The sequence below is a fragment of the Equus asinus genome, unplaced genomic scaffold (assembly GCF_041296235.1).
Source record: "Equus asinus isolate D_3611 breed Donkey unplaced genomic scaffold, EquAss-T2T_v2 contig_2, whole genome shotgun sequence".
NCBI lineage: Eukaryota > Metazoa > Chordata > Mammalia > Perissodactyla > Equidae > Equus > Equus asinus.
This window is the reverse complement of record NW_027224849.1, coordinates 1,309,711-1,327,628: the sequence shown is the minus strand read 5'-3', so window position 1 is coordinate 1,327,628 and position 17,918 is coordinate 1,309,711.

Here is a 17,918-nt window from a genome sequence, read left to right as displayed (position 1 = left end):
TGGAGAATGTGACAGAGACCCCATGTGACAGAGAGCAGCATTCCTGGGTGCGGAACCAGCTGATCCACCATGTGACCCCGAGGGGCCTCTACTCCCTGGTCAGGGACAGCCTTTTTGTCGGTGGTGAGTGCTCGTGCTGAGCTGGATTGACAGTGATCGTTACTTATGCCTGTTCTGCTTTATTTCCTCTCTAACACGTCAGCCCAGGTTCTGAGTGGGGGACACAGAAACCACATATGTAAAAAGTTTCAACTTACAAACGGAGACTATGTAAATGGATTTGTTGATCCCAATAAAAAAAAAATGTGAACTATCTCACTATTAATTTTCATATAGATTGCCTGGACAAATGGTAATATCTTGGTTATAATGGGTTTAAATATCCCATTAAAAATTAGTTTCACTTGTTTATTTTTACTTTTTTCAATGTCAGTATTTAAAAAAAGTTTAAATTTCATTAGATAGAGTGTGAAATTCTACTGTTGGACAGCACTGTTCAAGACGTGAAAATAAAGCCCAGAGAAAGTGGTTAGGGACAATTTTTCCCAGGAAAGGAGTCAATCTGACCCACGTGGCAAGATGCAGACAACAGTCTCATACACACATACATACACACACACACACTTAGAAAGCAAGACCAACATCATCATAGAGTTGAACCACTACTTCTCATGTGGCAAGAGCTTGCAGTCCTACATTGTTCTAAGTGGACGAACCTCAAGAAAGGAGCCAGGAGTCAAGAAAATTTACCAACCAGGAAGATCTAAAACCAGAGAGTAAAGGTCAGGATCTTTGGTGAAGTTCCCAGCAGTGGATTCTGTTAGAGACTCAATACATTAGCGAGAACTTTGCAAGAAGCGTTGTTACAGAACTCACCTATCCTTTCCTATGTAAAAGTACACAAGTTTCGTAAAGAATACTAGCTCCTGCCAATCAACGAAAAGATGGTAGAACACGAATATCGCCCTTGTAAATCACTCCTGGATTAGTGAGCCAGTCAGGGAACAAATGACAGTGCATTGCGCTGGACCTCATTAGGCTGATTCTGACTTCATGACCATCCTGTGGATTGTCTCATGCCAGGAACTCTAAAACATGCTGTCCCCACCACTCTTTTGCCACCAAGGTCCACCAACCAGACCTTGCTGACAAATGCCCTGGCTGGGCCCCTTCTGACCACACCTGGAGGACTCTCCACAAATCCTACTCCGTCACGGCGCTCTTCCACCTGCCACTGGCCAGGGAGGCATTTCCTCCAAGGCTGACACTCTGTGTGCCCAGCTCTGGGAATGACACGTCTCCCTCAAGTGAAGAAAAGGATCTGAGTTCAGAGCCTGTGGGCTGCAGCCATTAGGACAAGGCCTGGGGTTTGCTGTCAGACAGAAGAGAACCTGTGGTGGGTGTGGGTCCCAGGGTTCAAGAAGCCCCCGTGATTCCTGGATAGAATCCCAGAAGACGATGCAGGAAGGAGGAGGGATGCTTGGGTGTGATTGTCCTTGGGAATGTCCATAGGGAGGCGGATTTGCCATTGGTAATGCCTTCAACAGGGTTGTTCATTCATCGATTCATCCTGTCTCAGGGAGTGCTGTCTACATCCTTCCAGCCCCTAGTCTCCCGTCTGGAGCAAACAGACAGCGTCAGAAGAACATTTACATTTCATTTGTAATGTATGCGTACAGGGCATGCAATGTGCTGGATGTTGCAAGTGTTTTGAAACATTAACTCCTTTAGCAGTCTCCATATCCTCACAAATTAGGTACGCTTATCCTTCTTGCCAACAACAGATGAAGAAACTGAGGCACCAATGAGGTAAGTACTTTGCCCTCTACCAATATCTAGGAAGTGATTGAGGTGGAATTTGAACATAAGTTGTGGCTCCATATTCTCTGCTCTTAACCATGTTCTTTGCTCCCTATGACTTCACACCATGAAGACGTTGGCTCAGTGTATCCATTTTCTTGTTACACCCGGTAGCCCCACTCTTTGATCTCTGTCTGAAAAAGATGCTATTCGCATCAAAACTGCTGCACATACACAACCAAAATGACTTCTCCCCATATCCCATGTCCTGGAAAATACATAGAGAACATTTCAAAACATTTCTTGCCCAGGCTGGGAGTGCTTCTGGGAAATCCCACTGTTCCTGTAAGAAGCCAAGGGCAGGCTGGGAGCTGTGTCTTAGCGGAAAGGTGAGATCAGGAGATACTATGGGGTTACAAAATGGATGGGGGACCTCAGCAGGAATTGACTTCAGGATCTGGTGGTGTTTCAAGCTGGGTGCTAATTTTCTGGCTTTGGGTGTAGGGGCTGGTGCCGCATTCCAGGGAGAGGCCAGTCTCCCTGTGTTCTTGGGGAAACCAGACCCTTGAAAGCAAGGGAATGAGAATTTCCTTTCACGATGGACTTGGGAGGGGAAACATTCAGCCCAGAAGAGACAGTCATGATCCTGAGGAAACCAGAAGAAGCTGCCTCCTCGTCCGCCAAGCAGAAAGCCCTCCTTCATGGACTCACTTTATCCAGATGAGACCAAGAAGGAGGACATCATGAGATGCCCTTGCAGGTGGGAGACCTGTGACAGTGGAGCCTGTGCCTGGGAGGCTCTGAAAGGCATCATAGGGGTGACATTTGCTGTCAGCAGGGTGCCAGATGAGAGGCACGCCCGCTTGTGTCTGGGAACAGTTTGAGTGTCAGGGAGAAGGCACCGCTGGCGCAGAGGCTCACAGGAAGAAGTGGGTCTGACCAATGTCCGAAAGAGGGCAGTGTAGCTGGAAGGAGCCTGAGAAGAGAGAGGAGGGTAGATGGGGACAGGCAGGGCCAGAGGGCAGGAACTGGCAGACTGTGCTTTTCCCGTCGCTCTCTGATGACACTGCTCTAAGACATTGCACCTAGAAAATACAAATCCTTAACATCTCACAAATTCTGTGTGCCAGGAATGGGGCACAGCTTAGCTGGGTGCCTCCGCCTCAAGGTCTCTGTGAAGCAGGGGCTGCGGCTATATTGCGGCTCGACTTGTGGAGGGTTTGCTCCCAAGTTCACTCACATGCATGCTGACGGGGTTTGTTTGGACTGAAAGTCTGAGTTCCTGCCTGTCTGTTGGCCAATCATTCCCTCCGTTCTCTCCTATGGAACATCTTCATAGGGCAACTGAAAACATGCACACTTGCTCCCCCAGTTCCAGAGATATAAGATGCAGAGAGAGAGAGAGATGGAAACAGAAGGAGGGAAAGACGGAGGGGACTAAAGCCAATGAGTAAGAAGGAAGGGCCAGGCTTTTTGTTCTTAACCCTGGGTTGCAGGCCATCCCATCACCTTGGCTGCATTCTATTCAGAAGGCAGTTCCTGACCACTTGTGGTTCCACAAGGACGTGCACAGCAGAAGACAGTGAGCACCAGGAGCCATAGTGGAGGCTGCCCACTACATAGGCCGACACGAGGCACTTGGGTCTGATTCTAAGTCAAACAGGAGACCTTGCAAGGTTTCATGCCAGTGAATGGAAGTATCTGAATTTCCCCTAATTTCCACCTCTTAAAGGTGCAGACCTGGAAATGAGGCCCAGAGGGGCAGTGACTTTCTCAAGGTCACAGAGCTGGAACCCAGTCCTGTTTTGAGGGGTACTCCACACTACATCCCACCCCTTCTTGTCATTCTTTCATCTCTAAGTGTGTGCATCAGACACATGCAAACCAGACCACAGGTGTTGTTGCTATTGTCTCTTCTACACCTGAGGACGTCCCGAGGGAGATATTTCTGGCCTCGTCCCCATTGTGCAGGTTGGGTGATTGAGGAGGCCCTGGGAGGCCCATTGGCATTTCCAGGACACAGAGCTTGTAGGAAAAAAGAGGTCGGAACTCAGCTGCATGTCCTCAAGCTGGAACCCTGGTTCCATCTCAAGGTCCTGTGTTGGGATCTGTGCTGGCTATTTGTGTACAGTTCTGGAGGTGACATGGGCAAGGAGGGTGAGCAGCCAAGATCCCAGAGAGGTTTTCGGTGGGTGTGATTGAAGAAGGCGCCCAGGTAAGGGAAACTTGAGGAAGTGACCTCACTTCCTTGGAGACAGACCCCAACAGAACTTAGCACACTGGTCTCCAGGCGCCCACATTCTAGACATAGCATCCTATTGAGCCCACTTGAGTGGCGACACTGAAGACAAGAGGATGTTCTCCTGCTGTCTCCCGAGTTGTGGAGGCTCTGGCTTCAGGAAAGCCAAGAAAAAGAGCCTTTTCAGTCACTATAGACACTGGCTTGGCCCTCACCTGCACCGCCTCTGTCCAACTGGCAGGAGGAGCACTCAGGTAACACAGGGAAAGCCAACCGGGTTAGGCCACAACTGGATGCCACCCGCACAACAATTTGAGCCTCCTTGTGTGTCGGAGGGGAGTGAGAGATGGGCGGCGGTGCTGAGCGGGGACCCACACTGGGCAGGAGCCATTTGCTCGGTGTTGGAAGCCTGGCAGTGTGTCGTGTCCCCAGCCTAGGTGGTGGCTAGCAGGATGGGAGAGTGGGTGCTGGGAACCAAGCTCCTCTACCCATAGGTTAGTCCCGAGCCATCCAGGTGTCATCTCATTCCCTCCCTGGCTAGAGGTCTATGCAGATGCTGCTCGGTACCTGATCTGTGCTGGGGTTTCCTCCTGTGGCCAAGTCGAGGCATGCCCCTCAGGCCTCCCGGCCCGGCTCTCGGGCACTGTCTTTGCAGAGCTGCACGCAGGAGGTGGTGGAAGAGCTGACGGATGGCTTCGGGTACTCCATCTCCCTGGACAGGGACCAGCTGCACCGCGCCACCATCAATAACCAGGGCTGCTCTGAGGTGAGAGTGGGCACGGAGGGGTCTTCCCACCCAGGCCCCTGAGATGACCAGGGCCGGCCCAGAATCCAACCTCAAACTGCCGTTCTCCTGGGACCCTAACAGGGCTGTCCCCCATGAGTGTCCCACAGTCCCATTCCCAAAGGAATCTGGACTTCCGCTCCTCCCCACCAGCTGCATAGGAGGAGGGTAGGAGGGCACTCTTTGCATTTTCCTAGGAAGATTAGAGAAAACGTTGATGTCGTTGTCACTTCCCAATAGGCCCTGAGTATCTTTGAATTTCGCCTTTTTTGGAAAATGAAACCTCGATAACAAGGGTCTCCAAACTCCCTTTAATGTAAAAGAAATAACCATCAGCGTGTTTGAAAGTCAAAGGGATTCTCAGAACGTGTCACTGCCCTGTACACTGTTTCCAGACCTGGGAGGGGTGAGGTGGCCACATAACATTTCCCTCCAGGTCAGGGTCTGATAAAGCCTCAGGCAGTTACAGGGGATGTCCCTCAGCCCTCACTTTGGGCGGTTCTCAGTTCTGAGCCACAGGACCTAGAGAAGCCACTTGGCATGCCTAAGCCTCTGTTCTCCTCTCTAGAGAGGGGTGTCTGTTGAGGATTCACTGGGCTGGTGCTCTGCACAGACGGAGGTCTGTTGTCCCTCAGCGAGCAAATGGCCTTGAGGGAGATCAATGTGGAATCCTTCGCAGGACCAAAGTCAGATTGTGCTTTGAGAACCCAGAACTTTGCTGAGTTGGGACCCCTGTCTCTCCTGTCGCACACGTCTGGGAGGGGCTAGGAGTTCCTGGGTCAGCTGCAGACCCTGATAACGCTGGTGGTTGGCAGTGGTGACCCTGACTCTGTGTCCCTCCTCGTCCCACCCAGAGTGAAGATGAGTCCACTCTGTCTGTCACTGAGGCCTGCAGGATGCGTGCCCTCCGGGCAGGCATGATGCAGAGGCTCTCAGAGACTGTGCTGCCAGCCTTCCCCAGCAGAGTCCTCTGCAGTGTCATCACCTCCCTCTGCAGCTACTCAGGCTCCAGCACAGCCCACCAGGTGCTGGACCAGCTGTTTCCCAGGTGACTGCCCGCCTCCTCCTCAGCACAGTGGTGACTCTGCCCACTGCCAGCTGTGTGTCTTGCCTTGGGAATGTCACCGCATCTCTCTGAGCCTGAGTTGGCTCCTCTGAAACGTGGGGTGGGAGAGGATGAACTTGCTAGGCTTCTCCCAGGGATGAATGGGATCAGCCCTCCAGGTGCTGCCCTGGTGCCCGGCTCTGCAGAGAGGGTGGTGGGCCATGCTGTGGTTGCTGGTGGTGATTATTTCTCTGTCCCCCACGGAAAGTAGTCTTCCTCTCCCTTCACTGGCTTGTGGCTTTTTGAGTTTGGAAAAGCACCTGGAGAGCACCCTGTCAAGGAGTTTGAGATGCCATCCAGCTGGTCCTGGTGCTTGTCCTTGGTGTAGCCACTTAGGGATCTCTAGGGCCACAGAGGGGCCACAGGCCCACTCAGACACCCGGGGTGGTTCTGGTTGGAGGTCATTCAACAATGTCTATGAAGGACCTACTCTGAGCAGGACTTCTGGACACACTAAGTGTCACTCAGTGACTGAAGCAGACAGCCTCCCTGGCCCTCCCCTCTAATCTGAGAGTCAGACAGTCACACTTGACAGCATTCACAGGTCCCATCTACCCTCCATCCCGGGCGATGCCCTCATCCCCTTTGGGACACATGGAGGCAGCTTGGCCCATTGCGTGCGGGATGCTGGAGGACAGGACCACCTCCCAAAGTGAGTGGTCTTTGGGTCGAGAAGGAGGGCCTCCTGTCTCTAGCAAACAGGGTGTGGGGAGAGGATGGAGGCTGTGGCCGGGTCAGGCCTGGGAGAAACCTGCATCTCACCCATCTTGTGATTCCCATGGGAGGGCTGAGTTCTGGTGGCTTCCACTCCGGCAGGACTGGACTCAAAGAGAGCTGTGCATGGGTCCCAGGCCCCTTGAGAATTGGAAGGGAGGCTGGGCTGCGTTGTCCCCAAGAGACCCACTCCCAGAAGAGTCCCAGCCCCTCCTGCCTCCCTTTCTCCACATCCACACCTTGTGAGCACCACCGCCAGGTCCATAGTAGGAGGTGTGTGAGCAAGCTGCTCCCAAATCTGCTGGAGTCTTCATTCCAGTGGCCCACATTCATGCAGGGCTTGGGTGGGCTCTGTCCAGACCCTTGGGGAGGAGAGTATCGGTGGGAACAAGAGACTCTCACAGACTCTGTGTTCAGCCTGCTGGATGAGCAGGCCTGCCACAGCCAGGACAGCCAGCCAGGGCTCAGGGCTGGGATGGGGCCCTCCTCTGGAGGGGGAGGGTCTGGCAAAGGGGCGCAGATGCTAACAAGAGTGCCTTGGGAGGACGGTGTTTAAGGAAAGGCCAGGCCACTGACTCTCTGGCCCATCTGCCTCCACGCAGTGCTATCTATTTCCTGCTGGGAACTTGGCTGGGCCAAGGGCAGGATTGCAGGGAGCCCCTGCGGTTTCCCTCTTGGACCCTGCAGCTGGCCACTCTGCACATCAGCTTTGGTGGCTCCCACGTGGAGGGCCATGCCTACCTTCTGCCAGGCCACCTGGAGCATCTCAAGGCCATTGAGGCCGAACGGAAAGGTGAGGGGACTGGAGTCTGGGAAGACTGTCTGTGTTGAGGTTCATGGGCTAGCGTTCCCTTAGAGGCAGTGGAGCCCTTCCTATCTTTGGAAAGGCACAGAAACTGTCAGGTGTGTGGGTGCAACTTTCTCTTTATCCTGCTCCAGAGCCAGCTCCAAAGCTCCTGCCACTTCCAAAGCCAGAGCCAGTGCCAGCCCCCGGGCTGGAGCCAGCTGCACCTCCAGTCTCACCACGTGTGGTAGAGCTGGAGCCAGCAGCCCCTGAGTCGGCCACTCCAGGACCAGAGCAAGGGCCACCATTAGAGGCAGCCCCAGAGCCCAGCTGCCCCCGGGCCGTGACCACCGAGGACCAGCTGCGGGAGGAGAAGCTGAACATCTTGGACTTCCCTCCCCAGCTGGTGGCAGAGCAGCTGACGAGGATGGCTGCGGTGAGCAGAGGAGCTCACGGGGCGGGTGGCCCCTGCCTTCCCGGTGCCATGAGCCGCCCCACACCTGCCATTCCCTGCTCGGGATTCCGATGATCTGGGTCCAAATCCCTGCTCCCTCCCTTATCAACACTGTGACCTGGGCAGCTTTCTTTCTCCCCAAGCCTTCACTGTCCCCTAGAGAACAGAGGACAGTAGAGATGGACACTCAGAGCACCTGCTGTACAGGGTGGCTGTGCCGGTGAATGAGGTGGGAGAGAGTGGAAGGTGGGCAGAGTCTGGCCCTTTGGTGGGGGATGGGCACTCACTGAAGTGCTGCCAGGTCCTTGGGTGGATCCCCCATCTGTGCAGGTGGCCCGGACAGCCTCAGCACTTAGCAGGAAGGTGATGTGTATTGACTCCAGTGGAGACAGTCAAACAAAGCCGGGGGTTGTCCCTGCCTCAGGGGGAATGTGCATGGGAATGGGGAGTGGGACCTCAGGGGCACTGGGATGGGTGGATGATGGCCCTTCTGGTGGGCATGTGTGGGCTGCCTTCTGGAGCTTGGAGGAAGTGAGACGGGGCTGGGAGCAAATGTCCCCTCCCTTCCCCACAGTACTGTGTCCGGGGTCATCCTGGACTGGGTGCATTCAGTGGACACAGACAAAATCCAGGGACTCCCACAAGCCTCAGGCCACATGCTCTGCTTCCTGAGCTCCAGTTCTGATCTCAGCCTGCTGGGCCTATGGGGGAATGTGGACGCCGAGCTGGGGTGCGGCAGGACCGGGTGACACTCCGAATCTTCTGCAGGAGCTGTTCAAGACGTTGGTGCCCGCCCACTGCCTCGGCTCCATCTGGTCCGAGTGCGACAACAGGGAACGAGAGTACCTGGCACCCACTGTCCGTGACAGTGTGATGCACGACAACACCGTGGCCAATTGCATCCTCGTCACCTGCCTTGGGGACCCCAGCATGACAGCGCGGGACAGGGCCAGGGTGGTTGAGCTGTGGATCAGGGTGGCTGAGGTAAGCCTTGGCACGCTCTGTCTGGATGCGTGGGAATTGCCTCTTGTTTCTCAGCTCTCAGGATTGAAGTCTGGGGTCTTAGTCCCTGGACTGTCCCTTGACCCTCATGCCAGGGCCACGTTGACCTTGACTTGAGGTCCCAGTGGGGACAAGCTCACTTCCTCCCTTGTGTTGAGCTACAAATCCTTGTGCCTGGCAGTGTTACTCATCGGGTGGCAGGTGTGCCCTCCCTGGCTTCCCTGGGCATGTGTCTCCTCCAGGACAGGGGAAGTCTGTGAGGGGACAGAAACCAGAGGCAGCAGAGCTTCAGCTCCCCCTCACGGCTCCATCTCTTCGCTTCCCCAGGAGTGTCGAGGCCTCGGGAACTTCTGTTCCCTCCACACAATCCTTTCTGCCCTGCAGAGCCCTGCCATTGCCCGTCTCCAAGACACCTGGGGACAAGTTTCCAGGTGGGTAGTGGGTGGTCTGCTCTCCAGCCAAACACCATGAGGGTGAGGTGGCCCAGGCAGCCTGATTTGGGCCGGCATGTCCCCCAAAGTCAGGTGAGACCACCTGGGAGACAGCGAACGCCGGGCACAGGGACTGACCTGGGTGCTGGGTCTCTGAGTCTCTCAGCGCCCTTAAGCCAGCAGTTCCGTCCCAGGGATTCATTTCCTTCCAGACCAGATCCTGGCTTGAGCCCAGGTGGAGATTCTCAGGTGTTTCCTTTGCAGCAACAGAAGCCTCTATGCAGCTGAAACCAACACTGTTCCAAAGAGATCTGTTTGGGACATCTGGGAATGGAGGCCCCAAGGGACAAGAGGAGAGGCCCCTCCGCAGTCCCATGGGGACCTTAGAGCTCAGAACACCCCAGTGAAATCCCTCATCCAGGCCCCAGGCAGTTTGGATCTGCTGGGTTCTCAAACAAATGGGATTTGCCTTCAAGCATCCCACAGTTTTTCTTGCTTGCTTGCTTTCTTTCTTTCCCCACCCCGCAGGGAGAGTTCTCGAACCTGGAAGAAGTGGGTCAGGAGAGAGAAACGCGTGAGCAGGGAGCTGCTAGTGCAGGTAACCTGGAGGCTGGAGATCTGGAAGGAGGCCAGAAGGAGAGGGGAGGGGAGCATCCTGAGGGGATCCTAGGAGGTGAGGCTATGGCAAGGCTTGGCCCAGGCTGGGTGTCAGACAGCCCTGTGAGGGTGGGGCAGGCCGGGGCCACTCGGCCAGGTCCCCCAAGACACCCTGCCCTCCCCCTCCCTGTCTGTTCAGCTGGGGTCTGGACGCACCCCTGGAGTCCAGAGGTCGGGGCCTTGGTCAGATTTGGAGCCAGGGCTGGGGTGAAGGCAGCGGGGACAGGGCCTGTAGCTGGCACGGGGAGCAGCCTCTCCCAGTGGGTCCTTGAGCCAGTCACTGCCCCTCTGGGGGCCTCCGTCTCCTCCTCTGGGAAGTGGAGGGAACTGATCAGTGGTGCAGACCTCCCAGCGAGGTGCTACCATCCAAGGGAGGACAGGAACGCAAGGAGATTTGTGCCGGCTCCTCCTCGAGAGGTGAGGGGAGAGCAGTGATGACACACAGATGACTCTGAGTGCTCAGGAGACTCCTGGAAGCAGGTGACATTCTCCTCACACTTTTCAGCTGAGGAAAGAGGGCCAGGGAGGCCTGGGCAGGCCCAAGGTCACACAGGGCTGAGTCCTGGAGCTGGGACTGGTCTAGAATCAGAGCACCCTGGAGGTGGGAGCAGCAGAGGCAGCAGGGGACTGGAGCCGATGGCCAGGGTCTGAGATCAGGGGCCTTGGGGGACATGCGGAGGGGAGTATGGGCGCACTGACCCTGTCCTCGGCCCCGACAGGAGGCGACCTCCGTGTTAAAGACTGCAGAGAGGGCCCGCCAAGGAGCCCAGGAGAGGCAGCGGCAGCAGGTGAGGGTGACTGTGGGGGAGGGGCCTAGGAGTCAGAGGAGAGGGGGCTCCCCCTCCCAGCTGGAGACCTCCCTCAGGAGAGGGGCCTTCCTCCTCAGGCGAATCTGCTGTGGCTGCCAAGCATGACGGGCCTGCAGTGGCAGTGAGCAGGAGGAGGCCTGGAAGGGCTGGCAGCAGGGCAGATTTGGGGTGGGGAAGGGCAGGGGCCACTGCCCCTGGGAGGGGCCAACAGCCAGCCCTGGGACTTGACTGATGGAGTTTGGTGTTCCTGGCGGGGAGCGGGGGAGGGAATTGTGTGTGTTGGGGTGTCCCGAGGATCCTAGGCTGCTCTGTGTGGGAGCGTGGGGTGGGCAGGAGGCTGGGCTGAGGGGTTTCAGGGGAAGGTTCATGGGGGCACCTGAGAGCGGGAGCTCATCACCATGCCCATCCCGATGGCGGCACAGGGTGTCGTCCCCTCCCTGGTGACGTTCTTCCATTCCCTGGAGCTGCTGGACGTTACGATGGAGGATTATGTGGAGGTGAGTGAGCCCGGAGGTGGGTCCGGGGGCTCAGGCTCCTGAGGGTGGGGAGGAGAGAGTCCTGTCCTGAGCCCTGAGCTCTCTGCGTTTGGCAAAGGTCCTCTCAGCAGGGCCTCCAGCCTCGTGTGGGAGTTGGGGTGTCAGGCCCATCTCCCCAGTGGGTGATGCAGGCTCTGCATAAGCCACCGTCCAGGTTCCCTGGGCTGCTGAGGCTCAGAGCTGCCTGACTGTGTGGCCGCAGGAGGTGGTGTCTGAGCTGGATTCAGCGTCTCCCTCTGGCCCTGCCAGTGAGGGAAGAGAAGTCGGGCCCCTCCCAGTCAGGAAGCACATCAGACGCTGAGCTGTCCCTTCCTGCCTGAGGCCTGAGTCTCCCCACGTGTCATCAGAGAGGGTTGGGTCACAAGGTCTGTTGCCTCAGTTGCTCTGCGCCCCCTGCTCTGGAGCCCAGAGACTGGCCCAGGTCCAAGTCCGGGCTCTGGATGGGCCTGCCCACTGGCAGTAGTGCAACATTGCAAGAGGTGTGGACGGGGGCTAGTGCTGGCCCCAGGGGGCTGTTTCTGATGGACTGCGGCTGTCTGCTTTCCAGGGCAATGTGCTCAACTGTCGGAAATGGAATGAGGTAAGCGGCTGCGGCCTCCCGGTGGGGAGGGTGGGGGTTGGAAATCAGAGACCCCCCCCGCAGTGGGCAGGACCCCCTCTGGCCCAATCCCCAGGGTGGAACATTTATTTGCCCACTTCGATATACAGAGCTAGGGATCCTATGGCATTGGCGGGTGGGGGAAGGGCTGGCATCAAAGACTCCTTCCTGGAGGAGGAGCTATTTTGGGCCAAGTGTGAGAGCAGGCAAGCTCTGACTGGAATCGCAGGGAGGGAGGGCTCCCAAGTGGGCAAAGGCCCCAGACTGGCCCCTTGCCCCCTTCCTCACCCCCTCCACGAGCCCTGCAGGGTCCCCCACTCAGGCCCTGTGGGCATCCTGTGCTTGCTCTGTCCTAGCAATTCAAACTGATGGACGAGATCGAGCTGCTCCAGGAGGCTGCAAATCTGTACACCGTGCAGCCCGACGAGCACTTTGGGGCCTGGTTCCAGGCCGTGGAGCCCCTGAGCAAGGAGGAGAGGTGAGTCGGGTCAGGAGTTGGGGGAGGGCAGGGCAGCCTCTCTCTGCTGACCAGCTCCAGAGCCCATGGCCGTTGCTCCATGGTCAGCCCCTGATCTGACTGCATGGCGACCCCTGGGGCCCTTCGACCCCAGCTGCTGGCAGGCTCCAGGACGCACATGTGATGTGTGGCTCCTGAGAGCTCCCATCTCCGCTCTGTCCCGTAGCTACAGCCTGTCCTGCCAGCTGGAGCCCCGATACCACTGGGTCAGAAAGATTCGACTCTTCTTCAAAGGCAAGAAGAACCGCTCAGTCCAGAGTGAGTGTCCAGACCGGCAGTGGCTGAAACCATGGGCTCAGGAAACATTCAGGCTGAGCGTGGGCCTGGGGAGGCAGACAGCTGGCCCTGGGTTCCAGCTCCACTGCTGAGCAGTCCCGTCCTGGGCGATTGCACTCACGTTTCTGGGACTGGTTTCCTCCTCTGTGAAGTGGGTGACGCTAAATATCAGCCCCTGTGTCAGGGACAGATGGGGTGCTGTTGGCTGACTGAGCACTGAGCACAGGGCTGGAGCACAGAGCGCAGTGGGGGCCGGGATGCGGTGTGCACTGTGGTTCCAGGGCAGGCCGCTCAGGAAATGCCTCTCTTTCTCCAGACACCAGACCCCCAACCAAGGGCCCAGTGGTGGTGGTCGATGACCCTCCTGAGACCAGCTGAGCTACAGCGGGGACACAGCGTTGATACTCAGGGTGCACAGGGCCACCTCCCCTGATTCTGATGAGGAGAACTTTGTGATCCATTTCTTGGGGTCCCCTGTTGGCCACGAGGGAAGGCACCAACCCCTCTTCCCCCTCCCCCCTTTTGCCCAGCACCTATTTCCCTATTTGGCGGGGCCATATTTTGTTGTCAATGGTAAATGCTCCGTTTGAGTATTATATTAAATTGTTGCTTCTTTCTAATCCTGGGAGTGGAGGTGTGAGTCTTTCGCTCGCAGCGCTCATGGAAACCAGATCCAGAAACTCACATTCCTCCTCGAATTTAGAAATCTCCCAGAGTGAGCGGCTCAGTTTATGTGGAGAAGGGAGAAGTGCCAGTCCCCTCCCTGGCTACTGAAGGACTTGCCCAAGTGCCCCTCCCGCCGAGAACAGGATCATTGCAGTGTGGTTCACCCTGTCCAGGAGCAGAGAGGGCCCCTCCGACCTCTTGGGACTAAGCGGTTGGAGGCGTTTTCTCAGGCAGAGCCACAACCACTAAGCTGGGCGTGTCTGTCAAACTAGCACGTGCCTGTCCCTAGCACACGTCCTGCCCAGGACAGTGGCTGCCTTTCGACACTCTGCCGGAAGAGGGAACATTTTCCCGGTTTCTCTTGCACACAGATTAGGACCTTGTTTTCTGATTCAGTCTCCGCAATGGCTTCAGCTCTAAGTGGGGAAAATACCGTCAAAAGCTCAAAACGTGCACATAGGGAGGACGAGGCCAGAGGAAGGTCCTGTGGACATGGACCATGGGCAGGCAGGACTCTTCCTTCTCGGGCCCACTAGGGGCTCCCTGTTCACCTCTGACCTAGACTGGATCCCCCTGGGCTTCTGGTCCCTGACTCCGAATACCATTTCCTGCTTGTTGCCTATCCAAGGGGAAAGCTGTGGGATGCAGCTTTTAGGGCCTCAGCCAGGTCTCCCTCCAGAAACCTAGTGCTCCCAACAATCTGTTCCAGAAAATATAACCAGAGACAACACTTTCCAACTCATCTTATGAGCCCAGCAGTACCCTAAAAGCAAAACTAGAGTTTAAAAGTAGGGAAAACTTGAGAACAGCAAGTCTCAGAAATGAGCAATTACTGTCTTCTACAAATATTAGAAAACTGAAGCCAACAATGTAAAACAATCATACACCAGGACAAAGAGGAAATTTATTCAGGTATGCAAGGTTGTATCAGCATTCCAAAATCAAATCAATGTGCATCAATTCTGTGTTTGTGAGGCTGTATTCCTTTGAAGTCTTTGGAACTGTTGCTGTCTTTCAGACAAGTCTGAGTTTACATCAAAGGTCATCAACTAAAAACAACTACAGTATAAATCTTTTAACAAATGAATTTGAGAGTCATACCCACAAACAGAATATTCTTTATAAAGAGCATTCAAACTAGATCTATTTTTTCTTTTTTAAGATAATGACTAGCTGGCATTATTGTTCAATCAGAAAAATACAACTCTGGGCAAAACTACTATTCCAATTCAAATAGACTTTGCTACTGTTAAAATTCCTATAGTATTTGGTGTTTGTTCTCAATAATCAGATATTATCTTGAATTTATATTCTTTTCAAGTGCCTAGATCTTGTTTCCACAATAAAATGGCATTCCACGGTTCAGAGTATGCTTTATATTATTCTCTTTCCCTTAGCACCAAACACATTGGTTTTTCTCACCTATAGAACAGTTGCCAACAACTTACCCAGAATCTGTTTTCCACAACATGGCACAAACTATCTTGTCAGCTTTCTCTTGAGTTCTCTGGACCCTGCATTTCAGTCAATTAAACTGTTACATGTTCTCCCACGCATTATTTGTTTTCTTTTATTTGCTCAGAATACCTTCCCACCGCATCTCTTCTTTGTAAATGATATCTGTCTATCGCTTGAGGGTCACTCCAAGGAAAGCTTCCTGCAGGTGTACCACCAAACTGGCAGTCGTCTTCCCCTTTGGAATTCTTATATCATTTTGTCACTTGCTCTGTCTTCCTTCTCCCTCTGCTTGTCCCTTCTTGGTCTTCTTTACAGGCTTCTTTTCCTCTGTCCATTCCTCAATGCGCACTGAAATGTTAGACTTCCTCGGCATTCTGCCCTATGCCGTCTTCTCTTCTTGCTCTCCATACATTTCTTAAGCAATGTATTTCACTCCTGTGGCTCTAATGGTGACCAGTATGCTAATGAGCCTGGCCTAGAGAAGCTCTCTTGAGATTCTGACTAGCATATTTAACTATTCATTGGATATCTCTACCTGATTGTCTTTACAAGTATCTTAAGCTCAACATACGCACAACTGAATTCAAGACCTTTCCCCACCAAACCTATTCCTTCTTCAGAGAATTTCCTGTCTTAGAGATTGGAGCCACCATCTACCTAGTTGCTCAAACTAGAAACCGAGGAGTCATTCCTTCTATGGACTACCCCTCCTTGCTGACATCCACTGAGTTACTCGATCATGTTAAATCAGGCTCCTAAATATTTAAAAACTTTGTCCATCTCTCTCCATATAAATTGCCGTTATTTCAGTCCAGGCCATAAGCACCTTTCCCCCAAAACACCATAAGGGCCTCCAGTCTTGGTCCTCCCCAGTGGAATTTCCACAATCCAGAGTAATCTTCTAAAATGTAGGGCAATTATGAGAACTTCCTGCTTAATATTCATCAATGGCTTCCCATAGAAGAAAAATGTCCAAATTCCTTAAACATAGCTTACAGAGCCCTCTGTAATAAGGGCTAACCTTGTCCCTGCCTATCTCTTCATTCTTCACTTGACATTCTAAACTTCAGGCATATGAAATTTCAGTTCTTCAAACTTGCCATGCATCACATCTCTGAGACTTTACATTCTGTATGCTGCCTTCTAACCCCACACCCCTGCTTTTTGCTCAGCAAACTCTATGTCAGTGTAAGAAGTCCTTCTTGTGGAAGCTCTCTTCACTTTGCATTCTTTTTTTTTTTTTTTTGGGGGGGTGAGGAAGATTGGCCCTGAGCCAATATCTGTTGCCAATCTTCCTCTTTTTGCTTGAAGAAGATTGCCACTGAGCTAACATCTGTGCCAGTCTTCCTGTATTTTGTATCTGGGATGCTGCCACACCATGGTTTGATGAGCAGTGTATAGGTCCATGCCTGGGATCCGAACTTGTGAACCCCAGGCCACCGAAGGGGAGTGTGCAAACTTAAGCATTATGCCACCTGGCCGGCCCCCAGGATGCATCCTTATCATAGCATCTACCCCTTCTCACAGCATCCACCTTACTACTGTAATTGCTTGTTTAACTATTATCATTCTTTTATTTGACAAATATTCACTGAGAGTCCGCTATGTCACTGGTACTGCATTCTCCTCTGCATATAGAATTTAGTCAATTCAGGGTATTGTGTAAGCACATAAGGTATGTGGGAGACGGTCCAAGAAATGTCTCTTAATGACTTGCATTTCCATCTATTTCCCTACCAGTTTAAATTTCATAATCATTTCCGAGTTCTTTGAATTACCTAACACAGTGGATGGTAGATAAATATCTAATCTCATTAACTGTTGGATTTTAAACATATACAAACAATTTTTGCATTGTAAGAGGACTGCACCCAGCCATTACTTTCTACCTAGCAGAGTTTTTCTTTGATATCACTTTGGATATAATGGAGTGTAAACACTTAGGCAAACTTCTGCAGTGAAAAACGTGAGCCTCAGTATCAGAACAGTGTAATAATGCTGCCGCTTACTAGGCTGTGCCCATGGCCAAGAGCCTTAACCCCTCTGAGCCTCAGTTTCCTCATCTGAAAAAGTTAGTTACAAAGTCAAATGAGATATGAGAAAATAAAAGCATAGCACAAAATGTAAAGGGCTATCCAAATGCCATTATTACGATTGTTATTAGAGTGAACACAGATCAGGCCTCCCTGTCACTGGTCATCCCAGCTCTACAGGCAACGAGATTTCCAAATCTCATCCTTCACCTTCCCTTTATCATTTAAGAGGTAGGCTTCTGTACTTTAATAAACACATATTGATGGAAATGGTTAAAAAAAAAACACCCCACAACACCAGGAAAACCAAGCCAAAAAATTTAACAAGTAAATATTAAAGGGACAAGAGAGACAGAAGCACCAGCCTATGAAGTCTAGAATTTGGATATATGGACCAAAAAAAATCAGGCCACAATTACTTTTTTATTTTTATATTAACTAGAAGGGTAAGTGGCACAAAAGAGTAATGATCTGAATCACTTCTCAGTAAAATGGTAACCCACTGAGCTGCAAAGTCAGGAGATTGGGTTCAAGAACTAGTTTAGCTACGAACCTAACCAGTAATCCCCAGGCAGTCTACCCACCCCACACTCTGGTCTTTCAGCTCCTGATCTCCTTGGCTCCTATCATCTTTTTTTCCACCCTATCTCAGCCACACACTCAGAAGGCCACAAATATCAAATGGCCACTCCATCGAGCCCAGCGATGCTACCATGCTCCTCTAGTATTACTATATACTGAATGTTTGTGTCTTCTCAAAATCCTTAGGCTGAAATCCTAACCCCCAACGTGATGGTGTTAGAAGGTGGGGCCTTTGGGAGGTGATTATGTGATGAGGGCAGAGCCCTCACGAATGGGATTAAGGCTCTTATTAAAAGAGACCCTGAGAGCTCCCTTGCCCCTTTTGGCCATCCATGGACCAGGAATTGGGCCCTCAGCAGACAGCAAATAGGCTGGCACCTTGATCTTGGACTTCCTAGCCTTTAGAACTGTGAGAAATAAATTTCTGTTGTTTAGGGGCCAGCCCCAGGGTTGAGTGGTTCGGTTCGTGTGCT